Raw genomic sequence first — 23,702 nt, forward strand, 5'->3', positions numbered from 1 at the left:
ACACGTGCATGTCAGCTCTAAATCTCTGCATCTGTAAAACACTTTGGGATCCCTGACAAAGAAGGACTCTGTGCAAAAGGTCAGATGAATAACTTTCTTCTTGAGAAAAACATTTTAAGATCATTTAAACAGACATGCAAGTCTAGCAATCCGGAAATTCTCACAGCTGCTGTTTGCTACCTAAACTCAGTGCTGCTTAGAGTCATGTGTGTTCACATGATCTGCTAAGCTGGGTGCTGGGGCTTCTCTTGCTCCTGAACTTTTTCCTCCTGCACTTTACAATCAGTTCAGCAACGCTTTCATTGTGCAGTGCTGAGTACATAAGCATGCATATAAACAACATATGATGGAAGTTTGTTTATATTGGTTTAATATCATACAGTTGGTTTCTATTCTTCTAAATTATAATTATTCTGTCTTTTATTACTATTTCTTCAGTAATTGAAATAAACTCATTAAAATTTCAGGACTTTTATCTTTTCAAAACCAACCCAAAAACTAGATCTTTAGTTTTTGGTCCATAGAATTTAGACTGAGCTTTCCCTTATATGGCAACCACAGAGTAAGGGAACCATATATTCAATTTTCATTTTCTCTAGATATGAAAATAGGTATACTGATTATCTTTAGGGAGTATCTATATCAATTTTACTTTCCCAGGATTCAATATACAGAGCATACCTCATAAAGGCTATAGCGTTTTCAAGAGCTATTTAAAGGCTTCCTGTGAGTAACAAGCAAAACATTAACTCTCTGGAAAGACATGAGGCTTACAATCTGAAACTCTGATGAACACTTCAGTGATAAGCATTTAGAAATATAAGTATTCATTATAAGAATAACATAACCATCAAAGTCCACCGGTCAGCCAGCTTTCTATTTCTGTGTTGTAACAGGAACAGTGGCATCAGCACAGGGCATTACTGGAGAATTAATGACTAGTTGTAATTAATGGCCCTGGGCTATGCCTGAGGCAATCAACTCCTCCCATCTACTCAGTAATCCCAGGAGATCCTCTAGTCTCCTTTGGAACACTAACATCTAGTTTTCAATAAAATTCTTTCTACACCAAATTTTTGTGTGTATTTGGAGGACTTCACTTACATACATAATAAAAATACAGTCAATTAGGGAGAGCGTATTGGAGCAAAAAGCAGGACTAGTGCCTTCAAGAATGAGTTCAATGGGAACAAATGTTCTCAGATAATAAAGAATACAAGTGGGCTTGAATTTCTGATCACTTGCTCTCTATATTTGAAGTGAGAGCTATACTGCATTAACAGCTTCCTGTTAGTCTTGCAGTGTTTCAGTTCTTTCAGAAAGCCTGTTCTTCACCCCTGCTCAACCGCCTTGCTTTGCAACACCTCACTCCACTACCACTACTGTCATCACTGCTGTAAAAATGTAACAGAACCTTTTGGATAGGTGCTAGGCACTTTAAAAATTGGTTATAATGCATGTACAATAAGCATAGTAATCATTTTAGTCACCATTGCCATGAAGTTATTAGCACACTACAGATCTTACTTTGAAGTTTAAAAAAAAAGCAGTAATATGTCATGTGTCATTTCATTCTCTGCCACAGTCTCTCTTCAGTTACTTTTTTTTTAAAACATACCCACAAACTCACTTTGCAAACATTTGCTGAGTGCCTTTTGGCACAGACAGCAAACACATTACAGGCTTTGAGCAAAAAAAGAATGGACCGTTCTTCCCAGGTGCAACTGTAAAACTGCAACGGAGCCTTCAAATCTGGACTCTGGATATTCTCTTCCCTAGAAAAGCCTTGCACTGAAGAATAATCCATTTGACTGAGATACAATCTGCAACAGTGCCATGCACCACAGAAGTAATTCTTGACATAACTAGCAATGAATGAAACAGAGGTATCTCTGCTGAGCACCACATACGAAGTCTCAGCAAGCTCAGCTCCACACTTATATTCAAATACTCTCTATTAACAGCCTACCAATAATTTAACAATCAGCAATACTCTTATTACATGGTATAAAAAATTTTGTCTTGTGTGTTTAAGCTTTCAGCTTGTTTAGATGTCAAACACTTTTGGTCAAATTCTCCCTCAAATGCATGCAAGGGCTGTCCCAGTGAGGTCTGTCTGGTCTGTGCACATAATCTAATTAAAAAGGACAAAGCTCTGACTCCTGTAGCCAAATGATGAAAATTTTCATTATTACATTTAATTTTTTAAAGACATTGAAAAATCTAACCAGTGTTTGTTTGTGTGTTCCTTCAATGACACAGATCCAGTACCAGAACATGGTACTGGCTGTAACATTTTATGAATTATATACCAACACAACAAAAGTAGTAACAGGCATGGACCAGTCTTATTTGCTACCTTGTTGTTTCAGAATTGTCCACAGATTACTTCAATATTAAAGCATATCCATACCACAAGCCTCTCTATTGTAAAATGGAGTTAGCAATTTTTTCATCACTTATCATGGCCTGGGGAAAATTATGCATTTGTGTACAATTATCAGTTTTCCATAGCCTTTCACTATCTGCAGACATTTTTTGTAGTGATGGTGGTGCTACTGAGATGGTTAACTTCCCCTCAAAAACAGATAAAAACTGAAATGACAGAGTTTCTGGCAAGAGAATTTCTGGCAGACAAAGCAAAGTAGGAAATACAGTTCCTGATATAAAACAGCCCACTCTATCTCATCTGAGAGAAGGCTTGCTGCCTGGGTATTTTTCAAATGAAAAATTGTCAGTGTTTAAAACAACTGAAGCTTTCCTGTTATGAGAATTATGTCCTTTACAGATCATGATAAATCCTGACGAAAATATGAAAGAGTCAGTCTTTCAAACCCTTCTCCTTCAGTGAGGTTACATTTACAGTTCAGTGAGTGGACTTGGATTACAGGATCCTTTTTCACTTGAAGAGACTGAGAATATTTCTATACATTGCATGAGCAGCATTCAAGCACTGAACAAAAAATATGGGAAGTGTCTTCCTAAAGAAATTACTCAGTCCCTCAATAATTTTCCTTCTATTATGCCTCACACCTTTCTTTCTTCTTCCTTCCTTCCTCCCACCACTCATCATCTGTCCCAGGAAAATCATGCCAGGTTATTCAATGGCCTTGTTATCGTAAGAAGCTGTTATGGTACATTGGTCTGCTGAGAAATGGGGTTTGATGGTTTGTGGTGAAAAGCGCAACCTGATTCTAAATCCCTTCTGCTGAAGTTCAACTGGAGTCATTGAGGAAATATAAAACTGAGATAGAAACCTGGATTTTTAAAAAGACCACTGGCAGCCCAGTACTGTTGACTGGGAACAAGGAACAACCATCCCATACTACTTTCCCTGCTGAAGCTGGAAAGCTAATTGGGACACAGCCCAAGTATAGTATGAGAAGTCACATTATAACTTCTCCCATGGCCTTAATCTCTGTCACTGATGGTAAAGGTGAATTCTACATTTTATTGCTCACTTTTCCTTTCAGTGATTGCTCCCTCCATCTTGTAGTTATTTGTTTAGATTTTTAGTGCATAAAAATCCTGGCATTGCCACTATGGGCTCTGAGCCATCTGAGCAATCTTCTTTAAATACACTAACACATCATCCATATGGTTATCCAATATGTAACTATTTACTTTCCAGGATGACCAAAGAGGCAATAAAAACTGTTAAAAGCATAAAAAAACCTTCACAAAATACTGACACCCTAGTTAGGAGTCTATGATTTTCATTGAATAGCAGAGTTTTAGGCATCAGTCTGAATGATACCCTTTTTGGACGCACCTTCATTATTATACGTCTTTCTTTAAAAAGACTGAAAGATCATGTGAGTGATTGTCCTAAGGAGCTACCTATTTGAGATCACTGTAGTGTGTGCTCCAGTAGTCTGATACCATGCAGTTCACTATGCTCTGGAAGATATCCACTTCATAGACAACATTTAGAAAGGCTGGAAAGACTATCTGAAAACTAGAAGGAGAGATACCAAGAAAACTCCTTTCAAGTATGATCTTCCTCGGTAGCTTACAATTTTTTAATGGTTTTCAACAGAGGTTCCAAAATTTCATACAGGACCCTATCAAGATATAGTTTGTTTTTCATAAAAGCTGTAATTGGTACTATTTCTTTTAGAGTCAATTTACAGATAATTTTTTTCCCTTTTCATAGTTTCCCTGTTTCCCTGGAAGACAAAGATATTTGGATCAGAGATCACTTTGTTGAGACAGTTAAAATGTATTCTCTTCACAGCATGTGCTACACTGTCTGAGGTCAATGTCACTTATCATAATCTTCTAAGCATACTTCTGGCAGCACCTGATACTGTTGGTCATGGTTGCTTTATACACTGTAGCTTGTGAGCTAACATTTTATGCCAGAAGTTGGTTGTGAGTATTCCAGATGCAATTCCGTAGATAGATTAGTGATTATTGAACTTGTGGAACAATCAATGAGCTCTTAGGCCTGCATGCACAATAGGGAGATGGAAGCTTTTTACGCATGCTTTAAAGATCTACAGTTCTTAGGTCTCTTGGGATTCTTGCAAAATGGTGCCTCTTTCTTTATCAGAAGTGACTAAACCCAAAAAGGACTAGGAGGAGCAGGAGGATGGAAAGCCATGTCATTCCTTTTCCTGGCCAGCAGATTTCATAAGCTTTGGGATGGGGACACAATACACTCACTGCACCAATACAGAAGTTGACTCTCTCTGCTATCATGGAACTTGAAAGGACTCTTCTTGGGGCAATACAGTTTCCTTTTGCCACCAATAGAGATAACAGGGGTCAGACTTTCAACTTCAAGTGGAAGATGTACTGTTCTGTAGACAGAAAATGAAGAAATTATATTCAACCAACACAGTTTAAGCCCCTGTGTCTGTGTGCTTCCCAGGACAGCCTGTTTGTGTGTCATGCCACCATAGGTCTCATGCTTCTTTATGGTTTCAGGCCCTGCTTTGGCAACTTCGGCTGGCAGGAGATTTTCCACTGAAGTCAATTGTAACAAGAATATTTTAATGTTGTTTTCCCAAATATCATAAGTAGAAGCAAATTCAGTATGCTGAAATTGGCATCAGGAGCCCCCTGCAGCTCTGAAAGTGCAGGTATTAGTGTCCATTAGCACATTTTAAAGCACAAGAAACTACTTAGCATAAATTTATTGACTAAAACTAAAGGCGAAAATTAAGATCATGTTGGAGTCTAGTGAAAGAGCTTTACAAGTAACAGTGAAACAGGGTAACAGACTGACAAACACAGAATTTCACTCTGGAGGAGGAGGGTAAGCCCTGTCTTGTCAAATGGAAAGTTCATCACAACATATTCAGCCCACAATAGACTTTTGTCTCTTCAACTAAATATGAAACTTTAAAAAAGCAGTTACCTAATTCCAGTTTTGTCAAATGCACTGCAATTAAGTTAGCATCTAATTTAAGTGTGACTGCATTATGAAACTTCACAGAAACACACTGAAGCAAATGTTTGTTTTAAGATCACATCACCACAACCATAGAGCATCTTAGCAGATACAGGACTTCTAACTCTTCAGAATAACTTCAAAAAAAAGGGAAGCTACTTGTTTAGTTATTTTTGTAAACCTGAATAGTCTTCTGCTGTTCCAATGAACACAGATGACATTAAAAAAAAAAAAAGTCTTTATTTCACTAACAGAAGCCCAGCTCCATTAAGAGGAGCCAGACTGATTATATTACTATGTCACATGTGTAAAGAGAGTATTTCAAAGAAGAAAATATAGGAATCTCTGCCATGGAGTTGACAACTTAAGACCACATTGGGTACATTAGAACAGACATAACAAGATCAAAGAAATCACCATTCCTCTTTGCTTCCTGTTGCTGTACAGCTTTCCTCTCTTTTTGAGTTTATTATTTTCTAAGTCAGACTGCTAAAGCTGTGGGTTCCCAATGGTATCTCTGCTCCAGGAACTAAGTACAACTGAGGGCCTGTGTGATCATCCATATGCACATTTGTACAAAAATAAACTCCCTGCTTGGTCCATGTTTCATCTGCCAGTTGGCTAGGTTGGTTATTTATTCTGCTGGGAAGAATGAGCACCATTTCTGCAATACAGCTTTACCTTCCCTCTTCTCCGTTTACATCCATCAGTCCTGTAGGAAAGTTGCAAATACTAACAGGTAAACCTTTTGTTTTGGCTAGGACCTAAAAAAAAATACCTGTGTTACAAAATCTGAAACTGGCCCGTACTCTGAATATTTGAGGTCTGTGAAGGGGATAACAGCCACACAATTATCCCTACATTTTTCAATTGCCACAAAAATAAACCATTTGTAGACACACTCATACAGGCTGTTTCTAAGCCTCCTGCTACTATATTTGGCCACAGTTACAACGCTATAAAATAAATAGATGTTGCTGTGTGTCTTTATAACTACTTTCTCAAGGTCCTACCACTGAAGTGCCTTTCACACCTCCTTTTACATATTTTATAAATTCATTTGTTCAAAGCCACTTCCTTTCCCTATAAACAAGTAAATAAATATAGAAATATTAGTGAGCTTTCATAAATGCTTTCAAATTTTCCTTGCTTTCAGACTGCACAGCAAGATCTGCTTTGGGCTTCCCTGCCTTTTTGCCTAAAGCCATGAGAGACAGCCTGAGATTCCACATCAATAGCTTTTACTACACATTTTTTGCTCTTAGAGCAAAGCATCACCTTAACATCTGAACAGTAAAATTCCACCTTTCCTTTTTATTTTCCCATGCATTATTTAAACATGCTGCTCTGAATTCTGCAATTAGGATGTTCCTGGGTAGTTACAATCAACATCTTTAAAGTCGGATACAGCAGGAAATGTGTGCTCTCCAGGATAGTTTCACACATTTGTTTGCTGTACAGTAGCCTCAATTTAAATATGATAATCTAATTTAGTAAAAATGAACTGAAATCAGATTTACTGCAAAAACTTTTAAAATTTAATTTTCAGACTAGCAATCAATGCTTATTCAGTTTTCATCTTATCCCTGCCTTCCCTTTTTGCAGATGCTTAAATGACACTAAATTAAACAATTGCACAAATTTTTAAAAATGTAGGGGAATTACCATCTGCACTAAATTCATGAATAAAAAGGTCCAGATAAATCAGTCTTTATGAGCACTTTTCTTAACAGAAAAAAATTATAGAAAGCAAAAATTCTCACAGTAAAAACAATTTTTAAGATCATTTTAAATCAGAAGATGACAGAAATTATAAAGGGAGATCTCACTATCATCTCATTCAAAACCTTACTCAATTCCCAAAATACGACTTACAGGATTAAATATTAAAACATCTTCAAAGAAAGAACTACGTTGAGATGCACAGCAATAATCCCATTACTATTCACAGACATAAACAGTATCCAAGAATTATCTGCTTAGCATTACACTCCATTACGTTTTCCCTAAATCTATGCAAAATAAAAATATACTCTTGTAAACAACAAGAATTGCAACAGAAGGAAACAAACAAAAAAGGAATTTTAAACTTACATTGATGTGTTATTATAGGTCGTGCACAGCAAGTAGCCCTAAGGATACATTTTAGGTATTTTATCCATGCTCCGTTCTTGTTGCTGATGTGACCACTTAGGCACATGGTCAAGTTGCAATCAGCTTCTCTCTGTGATGTATGAGAGCTGTGCTGATTTATCTCGTCCTTCTGCAGCAGATTAGCACTAATGTTTCTGCTTCTGTATCCTACCTCTCTTCAGCGTAGACTCTGCATTATCATTGGCAATCCGAATTAAAGAGCCAGTGAATGTAGCACAGGTTTTTTTTCTTTCTGAAACCATTGCAAAGCAGGTAGTCTCACACAAACAGAATCTTTTATCCACTGAGCCTGTTTTTTAACACTTTTGGCAGGAACACCAGTGAGAGATACAGAAGAATGGTTCCAGTAAGTGTGCTATAGTCTTTTAGTGATCTATTCTGTTAAAGGGATATTCTCCTATGCAGAGGGCCCTAGGCAAGAGATAGTTGTAATGCAGCAACATTTCAGTCAAAACCATGGGATCTTCACGTTGTAACACAAAGGTATTGTGTTACACACAGTGAAGCTCTAGTTTATCCCAAAGAAGTGGACAATGTGAAATTAATTCATACGGACAGAGTTTATGAGGAAAAAAAAGCGAGTTAAGTGCCTTATATGTTAAACGTATTTGATATATTAACTGATTAAGTTAAAAATTATTTCAGTGCCTTATAGTGTATGCATTCATTACAAATTCTCTCTTTTTGCCTTAGGATTGATATATTCTACACTATGGGATTGGCAAATTCAACTATTAAAAGCATCACAAAGAACTGAATGAATCTTTTTGTTACCATTTTCACTTCTAAACAAACACCTTCTATTTTAGCAGTAAAATACAATTTTTAATTCCTTATATTTTCAATTCAAGACACCATGAGACACAGCTGTTTAAAATTTCATTAGGACTTTGAAAAACATTTAGGAAAAAAATGGATGTCTTAGACCATCTAGTCTTGAAAATGGGAACATTCTGACAAGTCTGCTCACTGTCAAAATGACTCACATCACTGATACTCTTTCTGATCATAGAAATATTTCTCTTTTTAAGAGCCAAATGCCATACCTGAATATTAAATAAGAAATATGTGATGTTTGAACACTAGCAATATTTGAACAGCAGAAAAATTCTAGCTATTCATAAAGACCTATTCAATGTCTATTATCAGCATTCATTTTTAAAGAACATTATATGGACTGTCTTACCCTAACCAGGAAAGAAAGTGAAACTGAATAAACTCATTACTTTATTAAAAAATGCTGAAACAAACTATTTTTGCTCTAATATGGAAGTCTAATGTGGTAACATCAATTTCAAAGTGCTTTCTGCATTATACATATACTGATTTTTACACCTGCCACAGGGGCACACAAACTTGGGGACAGAATGTAACAAAGACCTAAACACAATCATTAGCAGAGAATTTGTTCAAAGGCAGTTTTAGATCTTGGTGTGGGATTGCAGCAGTACTTCAAGCCTCCCCAGCCTTCCCCCTCTTTTTGTGTGTTGTTGATAAGGAATTAAATGCATGACTGAAGAAGGGCATCCAGAAAAAGTGACAATCTCCTGAGGGAAGGTATGTGAAAAAACAGCTTCACGGCATTCCCAACACTGAGCTGACAGCACCTGGCCATTTCAATGAAGGCTGATGTACCTTCAATCCCATGCCCATGCCCTTCCAGCCTTCAGAGAGCAATTTGTAAATGCTCAGTAACCATCTTCTGGTGTCGAATTTGACAAGTCTATGTGTGAGAGGTGCCTACCACCAGACAGTCAAAGAACTGAAAGTCTGTTTCAAGAAAGATGGAGATTGGTGCTATGCTTCCATCTTATTTTAACTCCTCCTCATCAGGACTGTGCTCATTCAAGGAGCAGCAATGCTACATTCATTTGTCTTCCCTGGGGATTAAAATTCCCGACTGTCATGTCAGGACATGATCCTAAAAAAACAGCTCTATTTCAACAGCAGTCCTCCAGTTCGGAGTGTTCTTCCTCTTCTGTGGAGAAACATGCTACAATTCCAAAACAAAGATTCACTGCATCAGAGAGGGCAGAATGATGTTAACCCTCCTGACAGGACTCCACCAACAAAACAGGGTATGACATGGATGTTGCAAACAAAAGTGGAAAGTGCTGTCACTTCTGAAGGCAGTATCAGATGCAAGGACATTTTTTTCACTAAGAACTGAAACAAAATTTGGATCCCATGGTTTCACATATGCCTTTGCTGTACTATGGAAAACGTATTTAGCCTTTAGCCTATCTTTAAATCTGGTGTACAAACAGCATTACAGCTTCTACTGCAGATACACATAGAATTACTCTAAAAAAATCAACTCCACTTCAAACATTACCATTTAGATCATCCCCAAACACCTCTCAGAAGTTTGTTTGGAACCTCACCATTCTGATGGTTAGAAAGAAACTTGTGATGTACATTTAAAGACTCAGACTGCTTATTACCTATCTGCTCCTGAGCAGCACCATGCTTCAACAGTTTACATCCCCTGAATGGTGGGCTTGTGTACTTACAGGCACCAACCAAATTCCAGATCAGCTTTCACACCAACAGGACTAACCCAGACATGTGCTTTTATCTTATAAAACAGTGGTGATGGAGATGGACAGACAGTCCATCTCCCTCACCACTGTAGTCCTTCTCTTCATATCTCTCTGTTTTGAGTTTGTGTCTTCTGAACCCTGGAGAGCAGAACGACATACTATATTCCACTTGGACTGAACACAAGAGTTCATTTTGGTAGACCAAACAAACTGTGGTTTTAATACATGGTGCAATAACATGTAAGTCTCCTGCTACCTTATCTTCAGCAGCTAAAAGCTACATATTTATCTATAATGAAATTCAGACATATATCAACATATTGGGATGTGTTAATATGTATTTTTTCTGCTTTATTACATGAGGCCATGAAGTTAGGAATTAACACCAATCAGCACTGACATATGTCAAGTGCTTATGGATGTAACATTAGTGCTGGCCCCCCTAACTCCCAATTTTTTACTGAAACATCATACTGGTTTGATCACATAACTTTCAGTTCTGTGAAAAAGTTGTTTCCATAACTATTCAGCAAGGAGAAGTAAGAATAGCCATTGTATCACTGTCTGCCACTAAAAAGCATAATCTGTTCTTTCCAGGCTCCAGTGGTTTCCTTAAGAGTTACACACAAGCTATGCAAACAACACGCTAATATTCCAAACATGCAAATGGATTATATGTATTTCTACAGGAAATTACTCAAGGCAATTGATAGTGTAAATTCAAACAAATTATCATCTATAATTGAAAACATGCAAGTAACTATTAATTAAACATTGCTCCTCTACTGAAGAAAACACATTAAAACCCTACTAAAAGGGAAGATAGCTAATGAGAAGGGGGAAGTGGAAGGAATGAAAAAACACTGTTTCGTGAAGAGGGTGTTGGTCACAAAAAAATATTTGCAAAGCTGACTTTGAAATGTATTTCTAACTTATTATTGATTCAAAGCCCACATCAATTTCAAGCAAACACACATGCATGTAAAAAATTCAGGCTCTCACAACCATAAATAAGAGACCAGAATGTTTACTTATGCAAGTAACTCATTTGTTTAAAATGTCAAATATTGGATTGAGACAAGTAGGAAGAATTTTGGAGTTAAAATTATCAACAATATTATTTAAAATTATCAACAGTATTATTATAGATTAATATAGAGATATCAAAATCTAGTAAAAACTATACACAGAAAAACCCTAAGCCAATCCCCATAATTTTTAATCCACAGTTGGAGGCCAGTCACAGAAAGGACACCTAGCTGCTTCCTTAATCAAGTTCAGGAAGAAAAAGCAGAAGTATAGTAATTATACACCATGTTCTACAGAAGCTGCAACATTCAGCTTTACATGCGTGTTTGCTGGGTTTTGGAGATCAGGCACTGTGAGAACATAAATAACAGTCAGGATGGCCAACAAAATTCAGGTTTGTTGAGATGACACAGAAACAAAAGTAATTTACTTCAGCCATGTCTCGGGGAGAAGCACAGGATTAATGATCCAACTTCTGATGAGAAATTTCATTCTGAAGATAAAATGAAGTTGCTTAATATACTTTCACTTCAGTACTTACATGAATTCTGCACAGAAGGAGACTGGAAATAATTTCTAGTGGTCATTGAAATTGCATGCTTTGAGTGTTGCAGCTTCTGTAGAATGTGGTGCATAATTACTATACTTCTGCTTCTCCTTCCTGAACTTGATTAATTACTACTGAACAGCCAGCCAATTTCTGACTAGAAAACAAGTGACATGAAGCAAAAAGGTGAAGCTGGAGGTGAGTTCAGGGTCACTCCTTCCTCCTCACACTTTCTTACAACATGGGCACAAAGGGATATTCCACAAATACCAGAACACATCTGCAACACGTGGAAATTAAGACTTTATCAGAATACAGAGTCATCAACAGTGTTCACTGAGACAAGAGAACATTCAGAATTTATGGGTTTTATTTGTTTAATGATGTAGACATTGATGGAAGGACAAGTGTAGCAGAACAGTGATCATGCTAAGAGGTCACTGTGAGGCAGTGCCAATAAAAACCTTAATTTTCATGAGCGTAAATGCTAGCAGATGTGCCAAAGAACAGAATGCAGGTTGCACCAGTTTATACTGGTGTATACTGTCCTGGGACAACTAGGAATAATTCACAAGGGGAATGAGAACAGGTAAGACATAAAAATAAACTGAATTATATATTCTTGCCAATATGTTATTTCCTAATATGCTTTTCCTTCTTTCATTTGAGAGTGAATTTTCCCAACTGATTCTGTAAAGCTTTACATCACTAAAACTGTAGTAATTTTCCATTCTTTTCCATCCAAGGCACATGGTGCCACTAACCACTGTAGTTCAGATCAGGCTGTATTTAGTACCACGTAATAAGGTTCCTTAAAATTAACAAAACCCCAAAATGCTTGGAAATCATTCTTCAAGACTGAAGAAGTAAATATCACTACACTTAGATCAGACAGCCCTCACTCACAGTTAACAGAAACAAACCAAAATTGACTTAACCAAAGTTGGAGGCTTTAAATATGGTTATACAAGTTGCTATTGATTTCTTTTTTTTTTTTAATCACTGAAGTAGAAGAAGAAAGAAATGCAGAAGCTGTCACATATTTGGATATTTAATAGCCATAGCTCATTTTAAAAAATTGAAAATGCCTTGGGTAGAAGCACTGTCATGAAAATTAACAATTAGCCAAACGACTGCAAACAAAAGATAATAAAACATGGCAACACATAAAAAGGTGGCATCTAAGGAAGTGCTAAAGGGCTGAGTTCTGGTTTTCTTCTTTTTTTCAATTAATCATCTCAAAGAGAGAACAAACAACTTGATAACATGAAAACATTGGAGAAGACAATTAAAAATGGACAAAAAATAAATGTAATATGTAAGTCTCTAGGAAATTAGCAATGCTGAGGAAAAGATACATTTGGAAAAATTCAATGGAGACATTACTTGCATAGAGACTGAGTAAAGTCTAGGAAGCAATAATCCTGAACATATTTGGAGTATACAACAGTATGCCCTTCCACTGTCATAATTTCTGCCTCTGTACAGGTATGTATTTAAGCTTAACTAATGACTGCTTTTCTTAACGCAATGGAAAAATACTCTTTTCTCAACAATTACCAAATGCTAGCAGATAAAACAGATAGTAAATATCAGATTAGGTATGTTCCAGTCACAAGGGCATGTCTTCTAGAAAATTCTACTCATAATAAACTGGCCATTCAAAAATGTTCATTTAAAAAGAACACATCTAATATAAAGACAGCATTCATTATTACATCAACAACTTTCAAATGAAGAGTGATTTTTTTCCTTCTGTATTCTTCAGCACATCGGAATAGTAATTTTCATCTATACATGTGGCAACAGCATTATCAGATAATGATGATATGCATAGCTAGACTGAAATAAGTGTTTTAGCAATAAAGGTATACTTAAAAGGAAAAATCAACAAAATGTTAATTGGTGAAGACAGAAGAAACATCCTGACACTTTGCTTTAGCTGGGGACAAGAAATAATAAACAGTCAATTACAGGCAAGTTTCTCTTTCTAGACATTTGACATTATATTTACATTTATTACTACCACAGAGGGTGAGCTTTGCCATTGTTCTATCCCAGGGGAGCAGGAAAACACAAAGTACCTCTCCCTGTAGCAGCTACTTGCAACAGAACAGTTCCACAGGCTGGTTTTTGTGAGTTGTTCATTCCCACATTAAAAAGCAGAAACTTCATACTATTAGTATGAATTATTTTGTTAAATAAGAAGGGAAAATATAACTCATAGTCTCCTCCAGGATATAACAACCATTTATTACTTTTTATTCAATACAAATTAACTCAATTCTTACCCGAAGACTTTGTCCAGTTAATGGATACCAGGAAAGGAAATTCACCTACCATTTTGAAATTATACTTGGATTAACAGCATGGATACCCACATAAAATCAATATCTTAGAGAATTCTTGTCTTAGGAAAATACGTATTCCTACTGTCAGTCTTGAAGTTGAATATTCAGAAAGTTTAAAAGGCAGAAAAATCCACATTCTCTTGTTAAAACAGGAAAATTCTAGGAAAATTCTGTCTCTTAGAATAAAATTACATCAAGTACCTTTTGTATATGAGGTCAGATGCAGGTAACACCCTCTATAAGGGAACTCCACGTGGCAGATGTATGTAAATACATCAAAAAGAAACAAAAATGAAAGTTTTTATGTGAATTTCTATTATAAGCCCAAAGCATATAATCTTTCAACCATACCACAGCAACAGCATAAGTAAATGCCCCAGCTACTACAGGCTCAGATTGAAGTGTAGCTCTTCCTTGATAATGCATTATGTAAAATGGGCACAGGAATTAACTCTGCTGCTGCATCAGTGTATTCAGACATATCTGCTTAATTGTCTACACTTGTACTACATTTCACTCCTTTAGCTCTGCAGGGCAAATGTGCTAAGAAATACTAAGTGATGGCATAGTTGTCATCACCTTTAACAGTGTAAGAATTATTTCCTTACATCTTTGTGATGTATATAGTAGTAGTAAGATCCAAATGTCACAGATAAACCTAAGGAGAAACACCCAATAAACCCTTAAGCAGAGCCCAACAAAGCTTCCATTAAATGTTAGCAGGAACAGAAGTGACAAATGCAGAAAGAGAAAACATATTAATAAATCTGTGGAAGAGACAGATACCAGAATACTGAGAAATGACAGCAGAAAGAAAAAAGGCATTTGAAAAATGTTTCATGCTTCCAGAGAGGATACAGGCTTGAAGGGTATTGGCAGAAAGGAAGAAAAGAGAAAATAAGTCTGTACTGAGCTTTTAATCTTTCCTTAATTGTACTGAGAGTCTCCAGCATTATCCCCAGAGAGAATTAAGCATAAAAGACTAAGTTACTCAAACAAGTTCCTTTATAACAAGTCCTTTCAGAACAGCATGACTTCTTGAAGGACTCAGCTTCTGAAAGATTAGGTCACACAAAAATCATATTGTAATGCATGTTATTATGCTAAAACAAAATTGTACCTGATTCCACTAACCTGCACTCGGGAATGTCGACAGGGTTCTGTAGGAATTAACAGAATAGAGCTTGCTTGTCAATTTTGGTTAATACTCCAAGAAAAGGTTTGCATTGGTAGTCAGAAAAGATATTTTTCAAAGGTCAAGGGAGTGGTGGCATGCAAAATTAAATAGAAGTTACTTGGGAAGTGGTCAGAGGTTAAAATGTCAGCAAGTTGAACTATATCAGTTAAGTACAAGATGCAGGACAGCGAGGTTTCATTTTAAATGCTTATTATTGATCACCCTCAAACAGCTGTTATATAAGCCTGGCTTAAAGCTATGTACAGCATCTAGAAAGAAAACAGTATTTTATCAATGTAACTTGAAATTAACAGAAGTAAAGTTCATTCAGAAGTTATTTAGAGTATAAACTGTTATTTGCGAGTTTCAGCTTTCTTTCAACTTCTTCACTTGGGATTTAACTGAGAGAGTATTTTCAGCAGAGTTCAGAGGAAATACACACTAATGGTCCTATCTAATCAGACATGGGATAAAGGATAAAGAAACTGAGCCTTAAGCACTACACCAGACTGATGGTATGAATGCACGTATTCTGCTAAACCACTGATTTCAACAACAGCCTGTAACAGAAACACTAGATGAAAACACAAATTTTGTGAACATCAATTCATTACATAGTTCAAAAATACATGGAACACGTGCCTTAAAAAGTGCCACATCTTGTGTGATTTTCTTCAATATTTGTGGTGTAAACAACTATTCACCAAGAGAAAAATATTTATCCATAAGCAGACTTGCTTCCATAAATCCTCTTGAGATTTAAACATTTCTGAGGGCCAGCAGGCCCTTTCACATTCCTGGTGAACAGATTTCTAGGAATTTTGTAGCTCACTGAACTAATGGAATTTGAGCAATACCCACTAACCCTGAGAACTGTAACTGCTGGAGTTTTACTGCTCAGATTGAAATGAGGAATGATACAAGAGCAAGCACATGGACTATTTGGGGTTTTTTAAATATCTGTCTTTTCTTGTTATGTCGGACTGGTCATAATCAGCAAAGATGACAGGCTGAGCCCTGTAATTGTTATTCTCTGCACAGGAGAGATATTCCATATTTAGGTCTTAGTTTTTTATATCTTCATTTTTAAGTGTGCCTGAGGGATGCTGAGAGCTCGTAAGGCTTTGATATGACTTCCCTCAGTACTGGGCTGACCATTGTGTTAAACACCCCTGAAGTACTTCGGCACAAAATCATTTGAGGGATTCCAGCCTCTTGCTCTCACATTGTATCAGCTGTGTCGGGGTAGAAACTGTTACAGAAGGGATAAGGCTAAAGAGAATTGAACACTACCGCCACCAGCCCGTGCTGCATATTATACAAAGAGAAAAAAGCAATTAGTAATTACCTGGGTTGAAATATCACAATGCTCATTGATTTCAATATGGTAGTGCTTCACCAATGGATGAAAAGCAGGGAGGAACCAGGCTAAGGTTTCTAATAATCACAGAACTCTGATTATGACCAGCAAGAGGTATCTGTGAGAACTGTACTATCTAATGCAAGCAAAGGGCACTCTTCTTTTGAACCCATTTATTAATCCATATGCCTAAACAATTCATAATGTCTGAGGTTTAGCTTTTTAAGTTGCTGAATACCCATTCAAGAGAGTACTTACTAAAAATAGAAGAATTTACATTCCACTAAATAGGACCTGTATGTTTCATTACTCTTGCTACATGAAAGTGAACATCCTAAAAATATTTTTACAAAATGTTTTATAACTACACCAGACTGTGGAAATAAAAAGGAATAATACATACTATGATACAACAACATTGCTTTCAGCTTGTGTTAATCTGTTTAAGATCATCTTCTGCCATAAAACACATTGTCAAAGATCTCTACATTTTTTTAATGCTGCCAGGTCTCAGCTAATGGATTTTTTTAAATGTAAATATTAAAACATATCCATTGATCCAAGAAATGGTATCAGATAATTTGCCTCACCCATAATATAGTACAAAGTAGAAAGCACCCATTGAAATGCAGACTGCAAGCACACACTCTCTATAGCAATACTTTGGAGGAACACATCACTTGTATCAATCACCCTAGAGCAACAAAAAACTCAGGCTTCTAAGGGCTTACTATTTTTGTCAATAACCTGCAGACTAACAGTAAAAATAGATAAACCTCTATTGTAAGGAAGAAAAAGTGCAATTCATCTGAAAAGAGACAAAGGACTGAGATGGTAACAGCAATCAGAAGATCAGAAAGGATCTATCTCTGAAATTACCTGTTCAAATACAACACCACGGTTAAGGATGGCCTGTGTTAAATCCAGAAGTTGAGAAGTGTAAGCAAAGCCCATGCAGCTGTTCACTTTGGTAACCACTTCAAGGCAGGAAAGGACACTGCCAAACACAAACAGCTAGAACCAAAGCTACAGGCAATCTGACACAGAAGTTTGACAAGGCAAATCTAAATTTGCCTTGTAGCATATACACACACAATGCATATTAGATACAGAGCAGATTACATATGCACACATATCTGAAAAAACATAATTCTGTTAGGCTTTTTTTTCTCTCTGTGACTGAGGAAAATTAGACATATATTTGATAGTAAAAAGTATGTCTGGGAAAAAAGCCAGAATCTATTTGATAAGCTTCAAATGTTATGATTCTTCTGAAAGACATTTTTACTTAATAAAAATGAACTAATGAAAGACCAGAAGTTTCTTTCCTGAAGTATATAGCTTCCCAGTTGTGTTTTGCAATATATGTTTTTGCCATTTAGCACATCATGCTTAGAGATACCACATTTAATAATACAATCTGCTGAGGATGAAAAACATTTTCTTTGCTAATAAAAAAGCTGGTTATAGAAACTGCAAGTTTGGCAGTAAAGCTTCCAAGAAAAATTGCAGCCTGAAAAACACCTGCGGACTTTAAGTGTATACATTTCAGTTTGTCAGATGTTCTTCTGTAATTTAAATATTTTAAGAATCAATCAAAATACTTTCTTTTCTTGGAAATCAGATGAATTCATATTTTTCAACTTTACCTCTAACCATGATAAAATATGAGAAAACCAATAAAGGCATTACTTAACGGGGAGACTGACATGCTTTCTGGATGTTTCAGTTCTTTTTACCCAAGAAACAACCTCAAATAGTCAAGCTTTCTGCAATATTATTTAAGACCTTTTGAAGTGCTAATGAACATATAAGCATTTATATGAACTGTAGATAGGAATGACAACATATTTTTGCCCAGTGTCTGGTATAACAGGATTCAACAGGGGGTTCAAGAAGATGGTCATTATTACAGTGATACAGAACAGCACTTAAGAGAAATGACATGGTAGGATGGCTTAAGAGAAGCCAGATCTACACAGTCCTATTCCACCTCTGCATGGTGATCAGGGACAGAGTCACAAAATGCTGCCTTTGAAATAGATTCAGAAAAAAATCAGGAGACTGAGATACAAATCGATTGTAGGGATGACACACAAGAAAATGCACCAGGAAAGTCTGTTGCAGAGAGACATGTGGAAGGATCAAGACCTTTCCAACCAGAATGCTATTTTCCAATATTTTCAGTTGCTTAAGAGGTGTCTGAAGCACCAGTGACTGTCACCTTAAACCAAGGATAACAACAAAGAAACAGACACTCTGAGTTAAAACTAACTGGATCTTCTCCAAGAATTCTGCCTCAAGGACAATATTGAATACCATAATAATGACACAGTAAATAAGCTGAAACAGAGCAGACAATTACCAATTATGAATTTTTCAGTCACAATGTCATTATTTAGCATAGAATTTATCACAGCAAGATCTCCCAAAACACTTTTACACTTTCATCAGTAGATATCATGCCAAGGGAAATGCTCAAAAAATCTTGCTCCTAGGTAAGCTTTTCCACTGCCAATGTCCAGGAAGGTTACTTTAGGAGATAGACTGCCATAAACACTGTTCACAAAATCTGCATCTATTCTTAAAATATGAAGTGATTAATACAACCAAATGAAAGCAGCAGTCATTGTGGTGCTATGCTGACAAACATGGCTGGCTCATGATTGGCTCCTGAGGGTTAAATGCTGTTTCATGCTCATTAAAATCTGCTCTAGCAGACAGAGCATCACTCGTTAAAATTAGAAATGTCTGAAAAAGCAAAACAAGAAGATGAAAACTAAAACCATATTATGATGATCAAAACCAATGTAACTGCAGTACTAAAGGCCAGAATCTGCTCCCATGTAGCTCCTCGTGTATTAAATCAGTAGTGCTGTATTCACTTGAAATATGTTCAATTCATACCAGCAAAACTATCTGGCACTTTTTTTTGATATAATAAAACTCTGGAATCTTTCCCTGCTACTCGCTTGCATGCTTTCTCAGTATTAACACAACATATGAAGGTGGGATGTTAGCTATTTTCACAGCTTTGCTCACATCTAGCCAATTCTGTGTTTACTGTCATAGTCTAAAACTGGGCACAGGGATTTTTCGTATTCTACCTCCTTCCATGTGTTCCTATAGGAAAAAAAATCTTGCCTACCATCATTTTTCTGTCTCTCACACTAGCTCTGTGTCTTTGCATAAAAATTTGCATTTGTTATCAGCTGAGATTTGCAGACAACATAAGGCAACAGATTCCACACACCTGGGTCCTTCTGATGCCTTAAAATTTAGCTTTTATATTTTTCAGATCAGTACTGCTCTAGTGTATAACTCTAACACTCCACAGACTGTCAGCTACTGTTCTCCCATTTTATTCAGACAAAACAATTTCTCTCTAGACTTGAAACTCACTTTCTCAGGCACCAAAAAATGTAAATAACAGTGAAGTAGGGTGCAAACTGGGAATGTGACTCCATTACCTCCATTACCATTGGACAATTAACCTCTGATATGCAAATTGACCTAATTTGTATCTGTCTGAAAAACCCATGACAGTCGTCCATCTTGGGTGTAGTTTCTGCAAGACTCCTGCACTGCCCAACATGTACCCTTTGAATACCTACCTTTAATTCTGTCTGGTCTTTGTTCTAGGTAGCCTCCCCAGGCATCACTTCCACATCTCTCTTCTGTATTGTATTCTGTATCAGGTAACATGGAATAATTCTTCCTTATTCTGACAAGATGGCTATTTGGGAGGTGGGTGAACGCAGTATTCCAGGTACATTGAAAATGCAGGCTACCACACTTTGATCACTTTTACATTTCTTAAATAAAATCCCATTAGAGAGACAAATCATCAAGGAATCATTTGAGCAGTCAATGGAGAGAGTGACATGAAGCGGGTAAAAACAGCCGAGCGTTCCATGACCACCTTTTTATACTTTTGTGGGTCTCCAAGCACTTCACTATTTTAAATCACATGATCACCCATCCTGCAAAGCTAAATATTCTGTATTTTATTAACTGTAGTTTTATACCTCTACTATGTTTGCCTATGGGAAATCAGTAAATCAGGGCAGAGACTTCTGCAATTGATTACTGGGCAATAAACGGGCAGAGTGGTACACCATAAATCAAGGTGATAGTTTAGGGGCTGGACATTAATCTGACTTTTTCTTTGATTCCCCCCTTTCAATATTTCATTTCTCAGATCAAATTTAATCTCTCACTCAAATGAACTGGAAAGAATTTCTGCTATGGAATACTCATTGGTAAAAAGGTATATTAGAAAGTACTGACATTTACGTGTGATTCCTAATACGCCTTAAACATACTGAAGTGCTCAGAAGCCTACCAGAGAAAGAAGCAAGACCATTCTCATTGAACAATGCAACATGTATTTTCCAACAGCCTGAGGCAAGGAAAAGGTTGCCTCTCCAAAATGCTGCCTACTGCATTACACTGCAAAACACCACATGAGATGCAGTAACCTCCTTTGATAAACAATGCACTTACAATATGACCAAATGGATAAAAAAAAATTTAAATACTTCCATATTTATTTTCATTAATGTATTTTTACATGCCTTCATAATTCCCATTGCTATAATCCCAGGACATAAAATAAAGCATAAAATGATATTATACCTTGATATGAGAGGTGTTACTAGATATACCTTAAAGTGACAAACTGATATTCCATAAAAATTTACGGAGAGCTGTGGTCCCAATTCTGATGAATTTAAGCATTATTCAGAAACCCCACAGAACAGTGCTACAGCAGACCCTTTCACACATGTACTTCCTAGATGGCATTCCAATGAAATGGCATGTGAAACTTCTGTTCTGACAGATCTGGTTCTAAACTAGCTCATTAAAACCTAGCACTCACAGTGCTCAGAAAACAAAGGGAGTAAGAAAGCTGCTTCTCCCAAAACTATCATTACAGAGCAGTTCAGTCTGCTGAGGGCTACTGAATTAACAGCAGATGGGCAAAAGCAGGAAGCAAGTTACACTACAGTTTATCAGTTTACAAGATGCGTAAGTGCTGCTGAGTAGAAATCAAAAAAAAATAAATATTCTGACCTTATAGGGGCCAAGTCTCCCTCTCTCCAAAGTCACTGCATACTGAAGTAATAGCTGTTCTTCATTTACTCAAGTGTTTCTCAAGGCATGTTCAGTAACTTCTAACACAGTCTTAGTCCACACAAAAGGAAATTGGTTATTTGTCTGTTATCCAAGGAAGGCTGAGTAATACACTGCAGTAGGAAAGACCTCTAAAAATAAGTCATCTCTCAGCAGATTCACTCCCTTCCTGTCTGGGTTTGAATCAGTTTGCAACTGCATGAAAGGACAAAGCTCGAGGATGAAGTATGGACAACTTCTGTAATGATCACACTGCTCATATGCATTCATTTCCCTCCTACTCTGTTTAAAAGAATCCAGTTATTAGGGGTGGAGCAAGGTAGTGCTCAACAGGATGTGCGTGATCAGAGCTCCCCATGTGTAACCTTCTGCTTTCATGTTTATTTTTGGATGTATTTTCCTTTGTACTTTGAAGTAGTTTTCTTGGGCAAGGTAGCTAGCACCACAATCACTTATACATGCTGAGGAAGGAAAGCAAGCCCTCATCAACACAAACAGTATTTTTTTCTACAGATTCATAGAATATCTTGAAAGTCTACAGTATTGTAACAGTAATAAGTTATTTTTTGTCATGTTTGTTAGTGCTCTTCAGACACCAAAGCCAGGGACAGTCAGTGCACAATGGAACATCACCAGTGATTCCCATAACCTCCTAGCTCTTCATCAGGGAATAGTGTTCAGCTGTGTGAGAATTCAGTGTGAGATTTCATCATCTTTAATCCGCTGTAACAGCGTTGATAGCCAACGAGTCTCCAAGGATGAGTAAGCAGAGAAGATCAACAGATGTTCCCCAACAGGATGCTACTTCAACAGACACAGTCATTAGAGAAAAAACTGGCTCATTTTAACTGGTAATTGTTGTTATCAGGACAGTGTCATTTGTTTTGACCAGCATTCCCTGACTGATAGAAATGAAGGTCACAGAAAATGTTTCTGTACTTAAAGGGCTGACTGACTATGGGGCTGCACATATCACGGAAGGCACCTTAGTGTATTTTTTATAAAGAATATCCTATCTTTTCCTTAAAGAATATTTAAATTTAAAAACTGGCAGACTAACACTGGTTAAAAAAAAGTCAGTTTAGTAATAGCTATCTTTTTTTCTTTCAGGTATAGTCCCAACTACAATATTTTTCATAGCAATTAATACCTTTGCTGTATATTGTGCATTAAGTACATCAATAAAACATATCTAATCTGACAATAATTATACCAATGCAATTGCTTCTTAGAGCAATACAGCTAATACAGGGCAAGTTACTTTTCAATTTAAAACTCAGAGAAGTCTGCAAATTCACAATATGAAGATTCAGAGACACCAAATAAATAATCTCTCTCTCAAAATCTAGTTTCAGGATATATACTGAAAGTTTCATAAGCAGCACAATGGATATGTAATTGTCTTTCAAAGAACTGCATAGATATAAAAATATTTGTTGCAAATGTGAACATCAGTAGGCTTCTGTATTAACAAATTTTTAGTGTTAAGAAGGACACTTCATAGCTTTTACTCCTAGCATTTCAGATTAGTTGCACAGTAAATTAAAGCCAATACTGAATCTATTTCTGTTGTTTCATTTTCCAAGATTACATTCACAATCAAAAATAAGAAAAAAAATTTAAATTTAAAATTGCAGTATTGGATTTTCGTTCCTCTGTAGGAACAATTCTTATTTGGTTAATGGAGTTTTGATGTTTTTCTTTCCCTCAAAACAAGGAAATAAAGTAAATTTCCCCAAAAATTAATTTCTTGGGGAAAAAAACAAATGAAAAAATAACGTATATTGCATTTTTGCACTTCTATTATTAATCATAAAAATTCTACATACATAAAATCAGCCACCATTTTAAGAATACTAACCCTACAATTTATTTAGGTTGTTCTTATATGACAGTATTACATTATTTTGGAATTATTTAACTTTTTTTCTGGAAAAACTACTTCTTTCATGAATTAAATTCTCATTATGTGGACAGTTGAAATTTGCCCACAGTAGATTTTAGCTT

At 36.4% G+C, this 23,702-nt stretch overlaps 1 protein-coding gene across 5 annotated transcripts in view; it reads right to left on the reverse strand.

The window, feature by feature from the left end:
* Positions 1–23,702, reverse strand: part of RAPGEF4 (Rap guanine nucleotide exchange factor 4) — a 147,870-nt gene that overhangs the window by 99,761 nt on the left and 24,407 nt on the right. Inside the window, exon 1 of one of the 5 annotated variants that reach the window (XM_039699265.1) lies at positions 21,636–21,929. The exons of 3 other annotated variants lie outside the window; for them this stretch is intronic. The gene's annotated coding sequence lies outside the window, so the exon portion shown is untranslated. Of the gene's footprint in view, positions 1–7,492; positions 7,698–21,635; positions 21,930–23,702 lie in introns of those variants that run through there. One more of the 5 variants, XM_039699256.1, reaches the window with a different exon arrangement.

This window comes from Passer montanus, unplaced genomic scaffold, assembly GCF_014805655.1.
Source record: "Passer montanus isolate IOZ18808 unplaced genomic scaffold, ASM1480565v1 scaffold1, whole genome shotgun sequence".
Classification (NCBI taxonomy): Eukaryota; Metazoa; Chordata; class Aves; order Passeriformes; family Passeridae; genus Passer; species Passer montanus.